Raw genomic sequence first — 19271 nt, 5'->3', positions numbered from 1 at the left:
TTAGCAACCAAAATGTTGGCTCAGGAACTCTGTCATTTGAAGCACGCAAGTCTTAAAGCTGTCAAGTTACAAGACCCTTGCACCCCTAACCCTTTAGAAAAAAACCACAGGAGTGTTCCAACTTGACAGCTTTAAGACTTGTGGACTTCAACTCCCAGAATTCCTCCTCTCGCTCTTCATCTTGATAATGTGCAGATGGGTGGTGGGAGGGAACTGGAACCGGTTCTGTAGATTTGTGGAACCTCTTCTATAGAAGAGGTTAGAACTGGCAGGAACCCACCCCTGGCATACTACCTGAACTGGTAGTAGAAAAATTGGCAACCCACCTCTGATTCTGTATGCATCAATAGTTTTCCATGTGGGATTTTTATTGCTAGGTAAATTAGTGACCTAAAAATCCTACAATCTCAGCTTCCTTAGACTTTCTGCCAAGTTGCAGTTGAGACTGGTTTTTTGAATTTAGTATCCTTGAATTGATACAATCTAACAAGAACTAGATAATCCAGCAATTAGCAGGTCATTTTTGCCACTTTCTCTTTTCTCTGTCCCCTCCTCCCCCAATTATTCAAAAATCACTTCCACATACTGAAACTTTGAAAGACTCTCTGGAATTGCATGAGAAATGGAAACAGAGATTTCAAGAGCAAGAACCAGCAAAATTAAACACATTTCCTTCTATGTTGAATTAATTTTCATTTCTGCCTGGTCATCATGATCTAGCAATAATTTCCTGCTTAACATTGCCTGGAAACAAACAAACAAAAAAACACCAAAGAAGGAAGGAAAACTCCTTCAAGAGCCTTGGGCTTTCCTGATGCTCCAGGAATTAAGAGATCATGATAGACTGGAATAAATTCATCCTTACTAGGTAAAGCAACTTTCTTGTTTAAAAAGGTGGGGGTGGGATATAAGAACTATCAGTCAGCCTAGAAAAGGCAGACGTGCATGGAAAATGAAGCTTTAATTCCCTCCTTTGTTTGGTTGAAAATGTCAGCTAAAAAGTTTCTACCTGATTTATAAACTCTCCTCTTGTCACAAGGAATTGTCCTATATTAATACAGAATAGGAATAGACTGATGACCCTAAATGTACTGCCCTAAAATCTTCTGTAAGAGTGTATTGTGCAATCCCCTATACTTTTGCATTTCTAGGTAATTCAGAGAGTAAGACAGAGCTTCTTGATGGGTGAGTTGGTAGCTATGAAAAATTGTTCTTCTTTTAAGGTTTTTTCCATGTTGCTTTCACTGATGTCATCAGATTAAATAAAGATGATTTGTTGTTTCCAAGCAAAATGCCTAATTGTCTATTTATATAGCTGGCATTGAGGGCTATTTCCCTATATTTAGGTTTTTTTCTATAACCATTGTCCTACAAGTATTAACCTGCCAATATATTTATGTTCCATACATTTTATAGCACTGACCTACCATGAATATAAATTAAAATGTTTGTTGTTCAACTACCTCCTTATGCCTCCAGATGCTCACACATAGATAATGATTATGCAGCTTGATACAGTTTATGGCAAGATATAATTACATTGGTAGATTTTTTTTAAAATAAACTTGACAAAGAGCTAGCAAAACTGTGTGATAATAAGCAGATGGTAAATATAGATATAGGTAGATATACAGACATTTTAAATATCCAATAATAGAATTTTTAGAGAATAGGAAATAGAAAATCTCTTTGAATAACAGTGCACATTTGCTTGAGATTTTTATGAATGGGGCTATTACTGGTTTTGCTTAAAATGATGCTTGATTAGAGTTCAAAATTTAATCCCCCCAAAAGTTAGTACATGATTCCCAAATTTGTAATTCAGTATAGTGAATTAGTACAGAGATCTCAATGCACGCTTTTGCTGATTTGGGAGTAGTTTAGAGGAAAAAACTGTGTAGTCTGGATAGAAACAAACTAGAGTTTTCACTAACTGCAAAAATGGATGTTATATTGACATACACATTACTTTAATGTTTCTTCCCTTTAAACAATTCCCGAGGACAAGTTGGTCTGTAATCATATGGAGAAATATTTTTTAATCCTGTATGTGTGTGTGTCTCTCTCACACACAAACTTTCAAAGGAAACAAATAGCTTACCCCTCTACAGTTAACTGAATTAACACTGCTGTTATTTACCATGGGGAATTGTGGGAGGAGAGATTCTCCTCTCACTCTTGATTGCTTTTAGCGAAATAGCAACTCATCAGAAAGTTCAACATCAAATTTAATTTCACTGTGAGATATTAGGGTCTTAGCAAGCTAGGCAGTGAACTCATGTAGCCCAACTGTGCAGGAGAAGGAGGAGCCACCTTGTTATTTCAAGTATCTACAATACTTCAGGATGTTTTCTGGAAATCAAATTCAGCCTCAACTGTCTGCTTAAAGCACTCCATTTCCCAATACTATTATCCACTTACATATTTGGGAGAAGGAAAAACCAACCAGCAATTATTAAAAAGAGACAATAAACCTATAATGATCTCTTAATTACAAGGAATCTGAAATCTGGAATTAATTCAAATAATTTCACATTTTTTGAGGATGTAGATGGATATACCATATCCCTGATAATTATTAGGATTATTCTCCATAATATCTCAGACATTTTTTGTATCAAATTGTATTTGTAAAATTGTTGCAGAATTTAGCACATGAACATTATCGTAATTTTTCAGTATTTTGATTGTGATGCTACCATTACATTCCTATTTTTCTCTCTCTTCCTTTGTCCTTTGAAAATGTAGTTTGGATTATTACTAATCCAAATGCAGTTTGGGTTATTAATGTAATGTGGATGTAATTATTAATGTAATTATTAATCCACATTCAGAAAATGTGGATAAAAAGGCAAGGGCAATATGTCATGTTTTTTTCTTCTCTCCAACTGTCCATTATGGAAAATATTCTTCTTCAGTGAGCTGCAATATTCCCATAGAATCTTCCTATAGATTGCAACACACATACTTGTTTATTTTAAAAAAATATATGGTCACCTAACTAACTGTTACTCAAGACTGCTTTTAACAAGAAAAACCAAATATTAAAACAATTAAAAACAATAACTCCTTCACTTGATTCTTGATGGCAAGAATCAAATTTAAGTTGTATTATATTGTCTTATTAGAAATCCTTGTTATTGTGTTGGCCTACAACTTCAGTTATTTTCTTTTGACCATATTTTTTGCATTCCGAACCGGCAGTAATGCCGGCGGCAACCCACCACTGAGCTGGTCTATATAACAACTGACCTGTACAATCTCTATGTCCATGTGTTATATCAAACTATAAGGAACAATGTATTTTAACTCATTATTCTCGGGATTAAAAATGGCTAATCCAATTTTGTTGTGATATATATTGGCTGTGGATATATATTGATTGTGTGCATGTACAGTACACTTCATTTTTAACAAGAGTTCCTGCATACATTACTGGCATAGGTGTTTTAATAAGCATGCCAATAGACAACTTGCAGTAAACTGAGATTATTATTATCAGAAAACTCCCAACCTGATTGGTGTTTTAAGAGCTCAAAATGTATATGTATACCAATGAATGAAGCAAGGGCATATATCTGGCTCTCCAGCTCATGCGGTTGGAATGAATCTCCTCCACACAGAAAAATCTAATACAAGTCAACTCCTCATATTCTTAAGAAGCTTTCATAATTTAAATGCAAAAGCTTAGTTTTCTTCAAATATATAATCTCTTTTCTGCCCATAGGATGGAACAAGGGAATTTGCTTTCATGATTCAGTAGAATTTCATTAGCACCTGAATATTATCTAACCATTTAAACCATTGCTGAGAATTTCTGCATTCAGAAAATGTGGTCGACTAGTAACATATAGTCTTTTCTCTTTCTTATCATTCCTGATATGTGAAGATTTTGTAGACTCTGTTGAGATAAAATTAAATGTTTTCCAACTGTTATTCGTATCTTCTACCTGCCATGGATAATAGGAACCTCTGGCACAATAACCTTTGGATTTGCACAATGGAATGTAAGTGCATATAAATTATCGAAAAAGCTATTTGTACGTAGCTCAGCTCTTGGAATACACCTCTCTGCCCAATTTTGAGCTATGCATCAAATTAATGTTATATTATGACAAATGTTATTAGGCCACTGTACTATAAGGCAGCTTTATAGCAACCTTTCAACCTTTGTATTTGTCTCAGAGGGTCAGAATGTGTGAATCATAGATATTGTCAACATTTTCCAATACTATAGTATGGGCTGCTTCATTATAACATAACTCAGTAAGGCTGTCTGTTGGGTTCTTCCAAGATAAAACATTTTTATCTTGTCTCTCTGAAAGAAAGCAAAGGAGAAAATTAATCAGAAACATTATGGCTCTTTGTCTAAAAGCGATTCATTAGAAAGCAACTTCAAATACATTCATTGTTTGATGTTAATCAATTGTATCCTTCATTAGCAACATAACAATCCTAGTCGTTTTTTTTAAATGGGTTGTGTCCTTATTTTCACATCATTAAATTAAATGTAACAATGCCAATGCTACCTATGGTTGTTTACAAATAAATTTGGGAAGCCCATTGAAATGGGTATATATATTGAAATAATGTCATTAACATTTGCAGCAATGGTGCCATATTCATACATTCCAACCAAGTATAGAAAAGCGTAGAAAGCACATAAATAGATGCTACAATTTCAGCTATCAATAATGAATCTTTGACTCAAGTACTTACTGCTTTTGTGCAACTGGATGCAAATGAAAAGCTTTTAATAATTCCATTGCCTGAAATTGAGGATATGGAGAAGAAAACTTCCATATGAATAAAAAAAAGCAACACAAAATATAGCGCTTTCCAAAATCACCAATTAGCACAGCCTCTCAAAGGCATTAATGAGGGTACTTGTATTAACTGCATTTTACATTCATACTGAAAGACAACTTCTAAAGTACTGTTATCAAGCAGATTGAAATTGAAACCTTTAAAAAAATAGCTATTATTTCAGTGAAAATATTCTCATTTTATAGCAATTTTACCAAGTATTACAATAAAAAAACTAATGCAAACTAAAAAAAAAAGAAGAAAAAAAGAAAAGTAGAAAGTATAGAAAACCTAGAAATGAAAGTAGAAAGGAAAAAATAAGAATATAGTAAAGAAAAGAAAAAGAAAAAGAATTTTGCTTATAAACAGAGCCTTAAAGCCTTGTCATTCAGTTCTGATCAGCAAATGTCTATTAAGGGTTGCTAGAGGTGATAACATGCCTTTTTTAACCTTCATCAAAACCTGGAGCTTGATTTCTTTTCACTTTTGTCTCTTCTCACAAAATTATTCCAAGCTTTAACAAGTCTCATTTGTATATCCATATAGGAATGTTATCCAGATCTCTCTTTTTGTTTATTTATATATCCCTCTGTTCTTAAAATTGCATTTAAAATTTTTACTAAGGATTGTAGGAAACACTTTTATTCCCAGCTCTGTAAAATCTGTGAATCTAAATGCTTCTAATAGCTGAAAAGCAGTTAACAATTTCCAAAAGTGATTAGAAAAGGAAGTACAGATACTTCTTGACTTACCATCAGTTACTTAGTGACCAATTGAAGTTATGAGACATCCTTCCTCTGCAAAAAGTACTTACAACCTAATTTCAAAAATCCGATGTCCCCCCCCCCCGCCCCTCGATCACGCAGTCACATTTTGGGCTCTCAGCAACTAGCCCACATTTACAGCTGTTTGCTATGCCTCATGGTCAGCAAAGAACTTTGGATGTAATGTATTTCTTGAACACTGGGAGAATATATGGACAAAAGGTCCAAAATTCACCACCACTGATCTCCGCTCCTTCTGCAAGAAACTCAAGACCCACCTGTTCCAATTAGCTGGCCTGGCCCAATTATAGTCCTATTCTTCAATCCTCCTGGCAGTTATTTTAAATTTTTGGGGTAGATTTTATTGTTGTTTTAATTTTATTATTATTGTACAGTTTTTCATGTAACTCGTTTTTACCGGGTTTGATGTCTCCTCTATGTATATGGTGTTTTAACTTTTGACTGTACACCGCCCCGAGCCCCTTCGGGGAGAGGGAGCCGTTTATAAATTTAATTAATTAATTAAATAAATAAATAAATAAATAAATAAATAAATAAATAAATAATTTAAAAGAAAACTTTTATAAGATTATATACCATTGGTATTTAACACTGGCCAAGCCATCAAGAATGTATAACGGCATTTCAAATGAATGTCGGAAATGTAAATGTAAAGAAGGAACTTTTTACCATTTATGGTGGACATATGACAGAGGAAAGAAATATTGCAGCAGGATTCAAATCTCGATACAGAAGATTCTTAAAGTACATATAAAGATAAAACAAAAGAATTTTCTTTTAGTATTAATAAAGAACTTGAAAAAATTGGAATGTTTATGTTTATATATATATATATATATATATATATATATAGAGAGAGAGAGAGAGAGAGAGAGAGAGAGAGAGAGAGAGAGAGAGAGAGAGAGAGAGAGGGGGGGGGGAGGGAGAGAGGGAGAGAGAGAGAGAGAGAAAGAGAGAGAGAGAGAGCAACAAGATTAATTTATTTGTAAAAATGGAAAGCTACTTTGATTCCCACAATGGAAGAACAGCTGTAAAAGTTGATAGATTTAGCAGAGATGGCTAAATTGACTTAATTTTGTTTCTACTGGGAAATCATTTCTGGACTTTGTGATTGAGATGGAAACACATAACACTTTCATTTTGGGTTTTGCTGATTACTTAGGTTTGTTGTTATAGAAATGGCTAGTATATATTAGCATATAAAAATAAAAAGTTGAGGTTTTATGTTACTACCCTATTCTACTGCACTAAAAGGAATCAGAAGTCAATGCTTTTCTTTTTCTCCTTTACCCTACTATTCTCTCTTCCCCTTTTCCTCCCTTATTTTCCAATTATCTTCATTTTTCTTTTTTATTTCTGTATTTACATTTTGATAAACTAATAAAATATTTGAATCCAACAATGCTCCCTGGTCACATATCTAAAATTTATTATGGTTTTGCCAGAAACCTGTGTTTATTTCTAGTTTCTGGAAAAAAAAAATGTCCATAGCGAACAATGGGTTTGCTTAACAACCATTGCATTTACTTAACGTATTCCACAAAAAAGTCATCAAATCAAGTTTGGTCATGTAGTGACACACTTTGTATCTGTCATAACTTATGGCTATAATAATTGCCAGGCTCAATTACGGCTTTAACTCAACTGTATGTAAACCCTTTGGAAGATGTTGAATGCAAGGCTGAGCAAAAGATGGTTATTCCTTAATTCCTCAGAGCTGTAAACCTGCTGGGGACTGCTTTCTTGCAGCATCATTGCAAGGAGCAATTGTGTGTACCACTTATGGGCAATCTCGATTCCTCTCTTTGTTCAGAAAGGAATTCTGAAGAGTCTGTCTACTGGCTGACCCTTAATTACAACAGGGTCATCAGTTCCACTTTTATCTGTCTTCAATTCACCATTTCTTCTGTTTCTTTCCTAAGGGGATTGCAAAACCGGAGCCCAATCATACTTGCAGTACTGTCTGGCCACAATATCTCAAAAGGCTAGAAAACAGAAAACAAAAACCAGAGTCATGGAGGAATGAAATCGCCCTTTGAAAAAAGCAGGCCAAAATATTTGGAGGTTTCTAGTTTCTGGAACATTTTAAAGTGATCCTTGGAAGAAGTTTAGAAAACTTCTGACTTTAGAAACAATAGATAGAGGGAATCTTTTCTCTTTCTCTCTTAGAATTCTAGAATTCTGCATTGTTCATGAAACCAATTGAAAGAAATCTAGGTAGAAAAAAAAGTTCTTTTTCCTATAACATGAATTTCTTTCTGAATGCCAGATGCTGCTGAATAACAGAATGAAAAGCCTTCATGTGCTGCCTGCAGGTTTTCCAAAGGCATCTGATTGGCCAGTGTGCTTCATTCACACAACAGGCTGGCCCACAGTTAACAATGCTTCATTCAATTCAATTGTCTGTGTGTGCTTGTTAGCCTGAGTTAACGCACATGTTGGATTCTTACAACGCAGTAAGCTAAGGTGTATTTGATCAGTTTTAGATTGGTATATAACAAAAACCCAGCTTAAGGGAAATAAGATGTTGGGCTAGATATTCTCTTTGATTTTATCCAGAAGAGCCTTTTCTTTCTGTTTAACAATTGCTAAGATGCTTTCAGTCTCTGAAATCCTCTTCTGTGAGTACTTCAAACTGGTTGAAAAATTCTTTCCTTAGTGCTGATAGAATCAACTGAAAGCTTTTTCAAAATGTCTTTGTTGAAGATCTACAGAAACGGAACAGCCAAGCACCTGAGCCTATTCTGTATGTTTTTCAAGAATAAAAAGTACCATTACAAAGGATGATGTAGATGTCAATAATCTACACTGTTGCCTTAAATAATATTTTCATTCTACATGAAAGCTGGCGTTCCCAAACCATTGGGGAGGGGGGGATTTTTGTTTGTGAAGTAAAAATGCTTTTCAAAAAGCAAAATACAAAAATGTCTCCTGGAAGAGAATTATGTGTCTAAATGAACGGGAACTCGAGGAGCAAAGAGAGAAAAAGAGAAAAGTTTGACTTTTAAGTTAGGAAAAAATATTTATTTAATTTAGCTAAGTTCATACGCTGCTCCACGTATGCCTGACTACGCGCAGCAAGGAACTAAAACACGGCAATAAATACAGCAGCATTTTGCACATGCCTAAAGTTATTCTCGCCCCGCGTTTTTCACATACATTCCCAAAGCAGAAAATATCTTTCGAGGCTTCGAGTGAAAAGACTCCAAGGGAAATCCAAGGGAATCCCCGGACCTTTCCAAGCTCAGATAAACCCCAGCGGCCGCAACCTCCTTCCCCTTGAGTTTGCAGCCATTTCGTTTCCACAATAATGGGCAGGAGCAGCTGCTGGATTAAATGTAATTCGGGGGCGCTAGACACAGGCGCGAAAGGGGCTGTGCGGCTGCAAGGCATACCTGCCACAAACGCAAATATTCTGAGCTTAAAAGCCCGGGCAGCGAAGCGGCAAACGTTTCAGCGGCGGGTTCTCTGCCCCCACCCTCACCCTCGGGAGCGCGCCTCAGCCACAGCTTTGCGGGGGCTCGAACCCCGCCGGGCTCAGAACCGCCCAACTTTGTGGCCTTGAGGGCAGCGGCGTCCAGAGTTGCTAGGGGGCGCCTGCGCGCTGGGGGGTCGCCTTTCTCCCCTCCGCCTATGCCGTGCCGTTGACCCCGAAGCTGACGCCGCCGTAGTTGGCTTGCTCCCTATTTTTAGGGAAAGCTTCGGCGGGGAAGCTACAGCGCCTCCCCGGTATTCGGCTGGCAAAGTTCGCACAAGGGAGGCTGGCGAAGGTAAGAGGAGCGGGGTGGGTGGGGGAGAGAAGCCAAGTGGCTCTTCTTGCTTTTCGGGGCTGTCGTGCAGAATTAACTTCGGCGCGCCGTCATTGCTGAGTTGCCCCTTTTCTCTCTTCGGGGACCCTGCTCAGCTTCGTGCTTCAGAGGAAGCGCGAGGCTCTTCGAAACTTTGCAAGGATAAACCCGACAGCTCGATGCGATGTATTTCACGGTGGGGGGGGGGGGGAACCGGGGTGAGGTGACAGGCTTGGTTCAGGTGGGACCGAAGGGGAGGGGGGCGGAAGGTCGATGTGCCTCACGGTTACGACGCGTCCCACATCTTTTCTCCGCCTCCTATTCGTTCTTTCTTCGCTCCACTTATAAAAACCGCTCGGAATAGCCCTTGCACCAAAACCGCTCGAAATAGCCCTTGCACCAAATTCCCCGGTCCTCTGCTGCCAAGGCGCAGGAATGAGATTGGGGTAGTAGGAAATTGCTCGCGGTTCCTTCCGTCTGTTGAGAGAGATAGGAAGAGGCTTGGTGGTACAAGGAAAGAAACGGAACTGTGGCATGAAACCGAAAAAACGAGTGAATCTTAGTGGCTGGTTGTTATTTTTTAATGCACAGGGTAGTTTATAAACATAATTTTAATAGTTTACTAAGAGATGCTTTTATTTATACATAGATTAGCTGGCCTGACTCATCTTGAAAAGTCAATGAGTTTGTGTATGTTTATGTATATTTGTATATGCATACAATATGTGTGTGTGTATGTATATATGTGGTGTGTTTTTGTTCTGTTTTGTTTTGGGATGGGAGACCACCAAGAATTTCCGGAAATTCTTAGTATTGGCTTACTAAGAAACTGTAACACCATGCCAGAAAAAGGCAATGCCAAGCTTCTTAGGTATTTTCAAGAAAACCAGTCACCAGTGGAGGAACTTCACCAGAAGGTATCTTTACCTTGTACGGAAAACGTAGTTCAAATTCATAAACATGTTATTAATATTTGAGTTAACACAGAATCATCTCCTTTTATTCTGTTCAAAGGAAAAGTTTGATAAGATTGTTTCCATCCATGATCAATTAAAAATGAGAGGGCCTACAAGGTAGTATTGTTGATATTTTGATGGAATAGGCTTAGTGGAGTTGATTTCACCAATACAATTCACCTGGCCTTTCAGTCCAGCAGTCTAGAATTGGGAAGTGGAGAGGATAATATCATCTTTAGCAATTTAATTGTCTTTGCAATGAAATCTTTCTGCCTTGACACTGGATTTTGAGGACATGTACAGTTCTCTGAAAACATATTTCTTCCCTTTTGGATCTTCCAATTTTTTGCATATTTTTGACTACTGAATGGTTTGCCAGAGCTTCATGCAGGTCCCACTGATATATAAATAAATGGAGTTTTCTTGGCAGTATTATGGAAGTGATTTGTCATTGCCTCCTGGGATGCTTTTTTTCATTTCCTGATCTGGCCAACAGCCGTGAGATTTCCAAGTAGATCTCCATTCAAGCATTTCACCATAATCAATAAAAATGTGTAAAATTTGATCATCCAGGAATAGATCATATGGGAAAACAGATAAGCCTTGTGAAATACAAACTGGTGCAATGGTTAAGGCGCCCGGCTAGAGATTGGGAGACCATGTAGCACAAAGCCAACAGGATGACCATCGGCCTGTCGTTCATTTTGAGCCATAAGAAGAAGGCAATGGTAAGCCAGTTGCCAAGAAAACTACAAGGACTTGTCCAGGATTCAACAGTGAGTCTAAGGCACACATAAAAATAACACAAGCCCCGTAACTCATGTTATTTTCATCCCTGTTCTTTCTTACATTAATTTAGAAGGAAATGCTGAGGTGGAAGCCAGGGTTAAACATGTCATCACTTTGGAATCCTTGCACTGCCACAAGAGACCCAAGTCCAACCATCCCCCATAAATTCTGTTGACCTTTATCTAGTGCCAGTTGACCTTTAACCATTAGGTGACTAGATTCTAGTGTATTATATTATTGTAGCAATAATAAACTCTTTGAATTCAATGAATGCTCCTGGTTATTTGCATATGACAAGTAGATGCATAGTAGAACTGTGTAAATTAGCCTTGCTTCAAAAGTGGGCAGAAGTTAGCCAATTTTGGCTTGTACTAACTATGCATAGTCAGTTCACGGATCTTAGAATGGTAGAACCCTGGACGGTTCATTTCTGTCTGTAATATGCCATTTTGAAGGGTTCTCTTTTCTGAATGGATCCATCTCCAAATAGGCCTCTTTCATCCATACTTACATCTGATTTGGAAAAATCATTTCTAGAAACCTAGCCAAACACTATCTAGTTATGACCCTGCTTAAGTTTTTCTAAGTTTAAGTTTTTCTAAGATTAGCTGAGATCTCCTTGGTGCTATCATCTGGATACCATCTGTACGCTGATGACACTCAGCTGTACATTTCCACCCCAAACCACCCCAACGAGGCTGTTGAAATGATGTCCCGGTGTTTGGAAGCCGTTCGGGTCTGGATGGGGGACAACAGACTCAGGCTCAACCCCTCCAAGACAGAGTGGCTGTGGTTACCGGCGCCTCGGTTCAACCAGTGGACTCCATCGCTGGCCATAGGGGGCGAGCAACTGCCCCCTGTGGAACGGGCGCGCAATTTGGGCGTCCTCCTAGATGCCCGGCTGTCGATGGATGACCATGTGGCAGCCGTGGCAAGGGGAGCGTTCCACCAGGTTCGCCTGGTGTGCCAATTGCGTCCCCTATTGGACCGGGATGCCCTACGCACAGTCACTCATGCGCTGGTGATGTCTCATCTGGACTACTGCAATGCTCTCTACATGGGGCTCCCCTTGAGATGCACCCGAAGACTACAGCTAGTTCAGAATGCGGCCGCGCGGGCTATCATGGGGAGTACTAGGTACTCCCACATAACACCTTTCCTGCGCGAGCTGCACTGGCTGCCTGTGGTTTTTCGGGTGCGTTTCAAGGTGTTGATTACCATCTTCAAAGCGCTCCATGGCACAGGACCTAGTTACCTGCGGGATCGCATCCTACCACATACATCCCTGCGACCAATTCGCTCTCACAGAGAGGGACTCCTCCGGGTGCCGTCCACCAAGCAATGCCAACGGGCGGCGCCTAGGAGTAGAGCCTTCTCTGTGATGGGCCCAACCCTCTGGAATGACCTCCCCCCGATATCAGAACTACTACCGACCTCCGCTCCTTCCGACAAAAACTTAAGACTCACCTGTTCCAATTAGCTGGCCTGGCCCATTTATAGTCCCATTTATACCTCCTGGCAAATATTTTACCCTGGGATAGTTTTTAGGGGTGTTTTTTAATGTATTTTTAAATTTTTAAAATTTTAAATCTAACTTTAACTATTGTACAGTAAACTATTGCTACTTCCTCCAGCCACATCTATATTTATCTTATATTTATACTATGTATATTTACTGTTTTAATATGACTGTACACCGCCCCGAGTCCCTTTTGAGAGAGGGGCGGTCTAGAAATCAAATAAAAGTTAAAGCTAAAGTTAATCTCATGTAACCTTCACTAATAATTTTAGTTTGTTTTATAGGTTTGTGTTTATGCATGTATATGTATGGAGAAACAAGGGCTAACTAATTTCTAACTGCCTTATCTGCCTGCAATAAAAGAGGGAAGGTAGGGATTTAATAAATAATAAATATTAAAACTATGCATTAACCTGGTTAATATGAAGGCCAAATATGACAGTTGCAGTGACGTGCAGTCAGGTGAGGCAAGTGAGGCACAGCCTCACCACTCTCATCATGAAAAAAAAAAGTAAAAGGAAAAAGCTGAGCTAGTTGCTGCCTCACCGTGGATGACTCTGCTTAATCTCACTGGTGCTCTCCCTCCCCAAGTGTAGTGACTTCCTCCCCAGGCCCCCATTCATTTCTCTCTCACACACACAGCTGGATAAAACTATACAACAATCTAGCCCAGCTTCACTGATTACAAGTTTGAAAAGGCAACGTGGCTCCACCTGCAATCAAACTACACTTGGGGAGGGAGAGCACAAGCGAGCACTGAGGAGACCACAGGAGGAGGCAGGAAGCCAGGCAAAGAGCCATGCTGTAGTACACACACTTCCCCCCAGCCTCTTTCTTTTGGAAGGCTCGGCTCCCCTCCGGCTTCTCTGCCTCTCCTCTCACCCCAGCCTGCCAGCAGGAGGTGGTGGGTGGGCTTTATTGTGTTCCAGGCATTTCCCACCCAGACAGCAGGCTGCAAGGCACCTGAGGGTAGAACAAGAAGCAATGGGTAGAAACTAATCAAGGAAAGAAGCAACTTAGAACTGAGGAGAAATTTCCTGACAGTTAGAACAATTAATCAGTGGAACAGCTTGCCTCCAGAAGTTGTGAATGCCCCAACACTGGAAGTCTTTAAGAAGATGTTGGATAGCCATTTGCATGAAACGGTATAGGGTTTCCTGCCTAGGCAGGGGGTTGGACTAGAAGGCCTCCAAGGTCCCTTCCAACTCTACTATTGTATTGTATTGCATTTGCAATGGTGGAGGTGTTTGGGAAAGGCAGCAGGGGAATGGGGGGGGGGGGATGGCAGAGGAGCTGCTTTCAAGCCACTGGAAAAGATATCCAATCCAACTTTTGTGTGTGGGGGGGTTTGTTTGAGAGTGAGTGAAGAGGGAAGGGGTAGGAGAGATAGTCCAATCCAACTTCTGTGTGTGTGTGTGAGAGAGAGAGAGGGGGAGGAAAGGAGAGAGGGAGGAAGGAGGGGAAGGAGAAGAAAAAGAAAAAGAAAGAAGGAGCAAAGGAGAAAAACAAATGCTGTCGCTTTAAATTGGAACTGAGCATGCCTGGCTGTGGAATTCTGGGAGTTGAAGTCCACAAGTCTGAAAATATTTGAAACTCAGCACTGTGTCAGTGCCTCACCAGTCATAAACCTCACCGCACGTCACTGGACAGTTGCTATGATAAATACAGGGGTTTAAATAGGTCTGTTGGAATGAATATGACTTACTGACTCTTTCAATTCCTGCCAAATGCTGGTTTTTTTCTGTATACAATCTAGCATTAGATTCCAGATTGGGTGAGAAGAAGACACTTCATAAATGTGGATTTTCATCTTTTCCCATCTGCTAGTAGGGTTAAACCAGCCCACCAACTAAATCTGCCTTTTAAATATTTCCTTTTGGTATTACAGAGCATTATGCTGTATTTCTCCTCAAAGGCATAGTTTGACCTCCTAATGCCAATAAGTAACATGAAAGTAATATACTGTATTTTATATCCAGATTATGTTAAATTTACAGTCCTGTAAAGTCCTTCTTCACATTATGTTCTGCTACAGTATAAATTGGGATTCCAGTTGAACTTTTCTACACTGGTTCTTCATGATGGGATCTTTCTAGACGCAGCAAAGACCCTGAAAAGAAAATTGTTAAGTAAAGTGTACACGCAGTAGAAACTGATCAGGAGACAAAATATTTATAATTCCATAAGCAGATATTTTTATTCCACTTGTTCACAGAATAGAGATTTTGCACAGTTAAACAGTTAAATAACTATTCCTTTCTAGAAATCTTTGAATAATCTGATTTTTGCAGAAATTGGAATTACTACTCTCCCATTTGGAATAAAAATAAGAGTAAAATAACATCGAAAAATATGAGATAAATGCACAGATATCTGCACAGTATCAATGGTTTAGTATAAGTAAGAGGACGACCTGTGAGAAATGCCACCCCTCTTACATACACATTTTAAAACATTTATCCATTCACTGTATTTCTTTGTATTCTGTGCTTAATGCAAAGTTTTACCCGCCTTGCAAGCTTTTAATATGGCTTATGGAAACATTTGTATGAAGTAAGGTTTGCCTAAGTCTTGCATAACCTATGGAACATCTCTTTAAGAAAAAAAAGAGTACTTGGAGATTTTCCTAAATTGAGAAGCAACAATAAAGTCTAGGTCAAATGTTCTGCTTATCTTTAAATATCCATTGAAAATTAATTTCACCTACATTCCAGTATTGATTACTATATGTTTCTACTAGATTAATATATTGTACCTCAACTTCCTTTCATAGCATTGGCTATATATTTGTTTATTTAATGGTTGCAGTTTCTTCCAAAGATTGAGAATTTAAGTACAGAAAAAAAGCTATATTGCATCAGACCAGAGTCTAGTCAGTTCCTTCATATCTTTCCTACAATTGCTGACACAATTGTGTCTTGGAATGACACAAGCAGGACAGTTCTTAGGCATGGCTTGGCCATCTCATATCTGGACTACAACAGTATGTTTTACATAGAACAGCCTTTGAAGAAACCTTGGAAGTGTCTCCTGATCCAAAATATAATACCATAAGCTGTTACCCCTACCACGGGTGTACCATGGTATGCCAATATAGTACCTCTGCTATGCAGACTACACTAATACCGTGAGGCCTTGTTCTTTAGAGGATGATCTTTTTCCTGATATTTCTGCCTCTGCTGCAATATGAGACAGAGTCCGAGTTTATTACATTAAACACAGGATATGTGCCTTCTCTGTTCTGGTACCTGACCTCTGGAACAGCCTTCCTTCAAAAATTCTAATAGTCTCTCTTTTAACCATGCCTTTCTCCAGGTTAAGATGGATTTTGCATGTTTTTAGTGGGATATTGTTCCATCAAAATAATCTCCCTTTTCTGTTGTATTTGGTGCTAGAGGTAGGTAGGTAAGTAGATAGGAGGATATATGATAGGTAGGTAGGTAGGTAGGTAGGTAGGTAGGTAGGTAGGTAGGTAGATGATAGATAGATGATAGATAGATAGATAGATGATGATGATGATAGATAGATAGATAGATAGATAGATAGATGGATGATGATAGATGATAGATAGATAGATAGATAGATGATAGATAGATAGATAGATAGATAGATAGATAGATAGATAGATGATAGATAGATAGATAGATAGATAGATAGATGATAGATAGATAGATGATAGATAGATGATAGATAGATGATAGATAGATATCCACTGCATGAGGGTTCCTCATTTGACCATGACGTGACAGGGCTCTGACATGGAGATGTAACAGTCTGATTTATTTCTTTATTTATATTTTTATTTATTATACCTCACATTTCTGAACCGCCCATCTTCCTCAAAGAATTGTGCTACAGAAGTAACTGCAGTTGTATTTCTTATTCTAAAGCAGAGATAGCAACTTTTCATAGTCAAGCCAGGGCTATACTTAACATAGTAACATGGCATTTTGGGAAGTTGTGGTCCTTGGTGTGAGTTGGGTTGGGATTTTGGGGAAAGTTTGAGGTTCATCTTTGTTTTTAAATTCTATTTTAGGGCTTATATTTATATTTATTACCTACTTCAAAATGGCAGGACAACATGGCCTAATTTTTCAGTATTTATGGGTCATAGAGAGTTCTGAATGCTATAAAAGAAAGACTTGAGGGTTATAGGTTGTTTGTTCTTGGATGGTTGGGCAAATTTTTGTTAGGTATATTTTATAATATTCTATTGGGTAACTGAAGCAATGTTGATAGATTTTATTGTTATATTCGCCCTTTAAAATGATTGTCTTTTTCTTTTTGTGTGTTGTCTTATTACTACAAATCTTTTTAATTTACTACATCATTTCTACCTGCTTCTGTGTCATTATTTACTAAAAAAAATCTGCTCTAAATATGTCCAAGAGAAAGATTTTATTCATAATGAGATTCACAGTGAAGATATTTGTCAAGAAATAATACGAATAAAAGTGAAAAGAAATGAGAAAAAATGTTTTTAAAAACTACATTGATAACACATCTTGTCAACTGAACTGACATGCACAATCAGATGGGAGTAAACTTCATTATGTACAGGGATTTATACTGCACAGGGATGCTTTCTCAAATCCTACTTTTAACTATTGCTTTGAGAAACTACTAATAGAATTTGAGCCCATCACCTGAGAAATGTGAATTTGACATTTTCCATGTTCTTTGAATGTCTGTTTCTATGAACTCTAGTGATAACATCTCTGAAGTGCTGAAACCTATCAGCATTTGGATGGCCATATTGGCATGATTAGCTGTCAGAAAATATCGTAAGCCTCATGGAGTACCAATGATGTGCATTAGCTAAAAAAAATTTTTTTTAATGCAAAAAATAAGAGACATAGAAATCTGCTCTCATTCTGGGACATTTTAAATGGTAATTGTTCCAAAAGCAAATTGGAAATTTTCTTCCCTACTGTGTCCTGTATCATTTTGCGTACAACTTTTTTACTGTCAGAATTGAGATACAATGATAAGCTAGTGGGTTGTTGCCTTTTTTGTAGCACAAGTATAAAACCTGGCAATTCAACAATTATTTATAGGAAATAAATCCTGAAAGAAGCAGATAAACATTTCAAATGGTGTGTGTGTATGAATTTGCAGTGCTGTATAGTACTCAATTATTGTTTTGACTTGAAAGTTACCTTGGAGAGATTTGTCCCAGCTGATTTTATCTCATTTCATTTATATAACAGAGAAGTTTTAAAAGCTACTTTAATTTATCTCATTATGTACTAACCTTTTCAGTTTGATATATTTCATTATTTTACATTTTATTATCACATAACAAAGCTCTATTATACATAAGAATGCAAGAATGATTAGCATTCAATAAAAATCAAGCTGAGTTCCTCTACTCTGCTGTCAATCTGTTTGATGATCTGATTATCAGAGTTTCACAAATGCATAATTCTATCCTTGGCTAGATAAATAATATATGCAGAAAGTTAGAAAACTGACTTCTTTTTATTTACATTATATAAAGAACTCAGAAGAATCTATCAGCGGGATAACTTTCCCAAAACGTGGCACAAGAAGACCAAATTTGGTACGGCAGAAGCCAATAAATGGAAAATGAGTTTTAAAATGGGTCAGATTTTAAGAGTTAGGAGAAAATCATTCTAGGAGCATTGGAGAAAAACATTTTCAAAAAACCCAGTTTATCTCAGTGAAAGACAGAGTGGGCAATGGCTTAGAATGTTGCTGCCCACTACATTCTAACCACCTTCCTTCTGGTCACATGACTTAGAATGGCATTCCTATTATGGAGTTGTAAACTATTCCAGAAGCCATACTTGGCATACTTTTCCTACCCAAAATATTCTAGAATGTTTCCTAACCACATGGTTCCTGATTGATCAGATGTCTTGGGAAGCACTTCGCCAAATAATCTCACTTCAGTTTTTAGCTCCATATCCTGTAGACTTTTCTAACTCTGCTCTTTTCATTGCGAGCTAGAAATTGTACTTCTTTGTATAAAATACTGATTTTGATGTGTTGAAAGAAATGTCCTTCTGGATTCGGTTCCAAGTGGGGAAAAAGACACTGGAGACATGGAGGCTGCTTGGAAAGATGGTTTTAACGGCGGACAGGACCACATGGCTTGAGTCCTGAACAGAAAAGGTGATCACATGCTTCATCCTCTAATAAAAGAAAATGAAGCTTAGTGGCTTGTGAAAAAAGCTTCCTGAAATACTTATTATGATTCGTTGGCATGAGCAAGCATGAAGGTCTGATTGCAGTATGAATGTGAGTATGTGTCCCCGATGCCCCAGGGAGTGATAAGTGAAGGGATCCAGAGACCTGTGATTGCCTGCGTGAATTTCCCCCCCTCTTCCTTCTGGGTCATTCTTTGGAGGGAAGCAGGAAAGGCGGGGAGGGTGAGTGTCTGCTCCATTTTACCATGAGTGTGTGTATGAAATGCCCCCAGTGATACCTGTGAATGCTTCTGGGGATCCCCCCTCCTTCTTTCCCTCCTTCCTTTTGTGTCATTAAAGGGGGCTAAAGTCTTTCTGCTCACTTTAACCACTCTTTTTTCTCTTTCTTCTGAGAAATTTGGAGTGAATGGGTGACCTGCTCCTGCACCTTTACCTTTCACTGTTGTAATCTTTTC

At 38.2% G+C, this 19271-nt stretch overlaps 1 protein-coding gene across 5 annotated transcripts in view; it reads left to right on the top strand.

Moving 5' to 3' along the window:
* The first annotated feature begins 823 nt into the window (after window positions 1-823).
* Window positions 824-19271, top strand: part of POPDC3 (popeye domain cAMP effector 3) — a 36897-nt gene continuing 18449 nt past the window's right edge. For 2 of the 5 annotated variants that reach the window (XR_014174572.1, XM_081943705.1), the window contains exon 1: window positions 9219-9361. The gene's annotated coding sequence lies outside the window, so the exon portion shown is untranslated. Of the gene's footprint in view, window positions 869-1167; window positions 1186-8727; window positions 8930-9218; window positions 9362-19271 lie in introns of those variants that run through there. The other 3 variants (XM_081943708.1, XM_081943707.1, XM_081943706.1) reach the window with 3 other exon arrangements.

This window comes from Natrix helvetica, assembly GCF_964273705.1.
Source record: "Natrix helvetica genome assembly, chromosome: 2".
Classification (NCBI taxonomy): domain Eukaryota; kingdom Metazoa; phylum Chordata; class Lepidosauria; order Squamata; family Natricidae; genus Natrix; species Natrix helvetica.
Note: the sequence above shows the minus strand (reverse complement) of the source record. Positions and strands in the feature narration are given on the sequence as shown.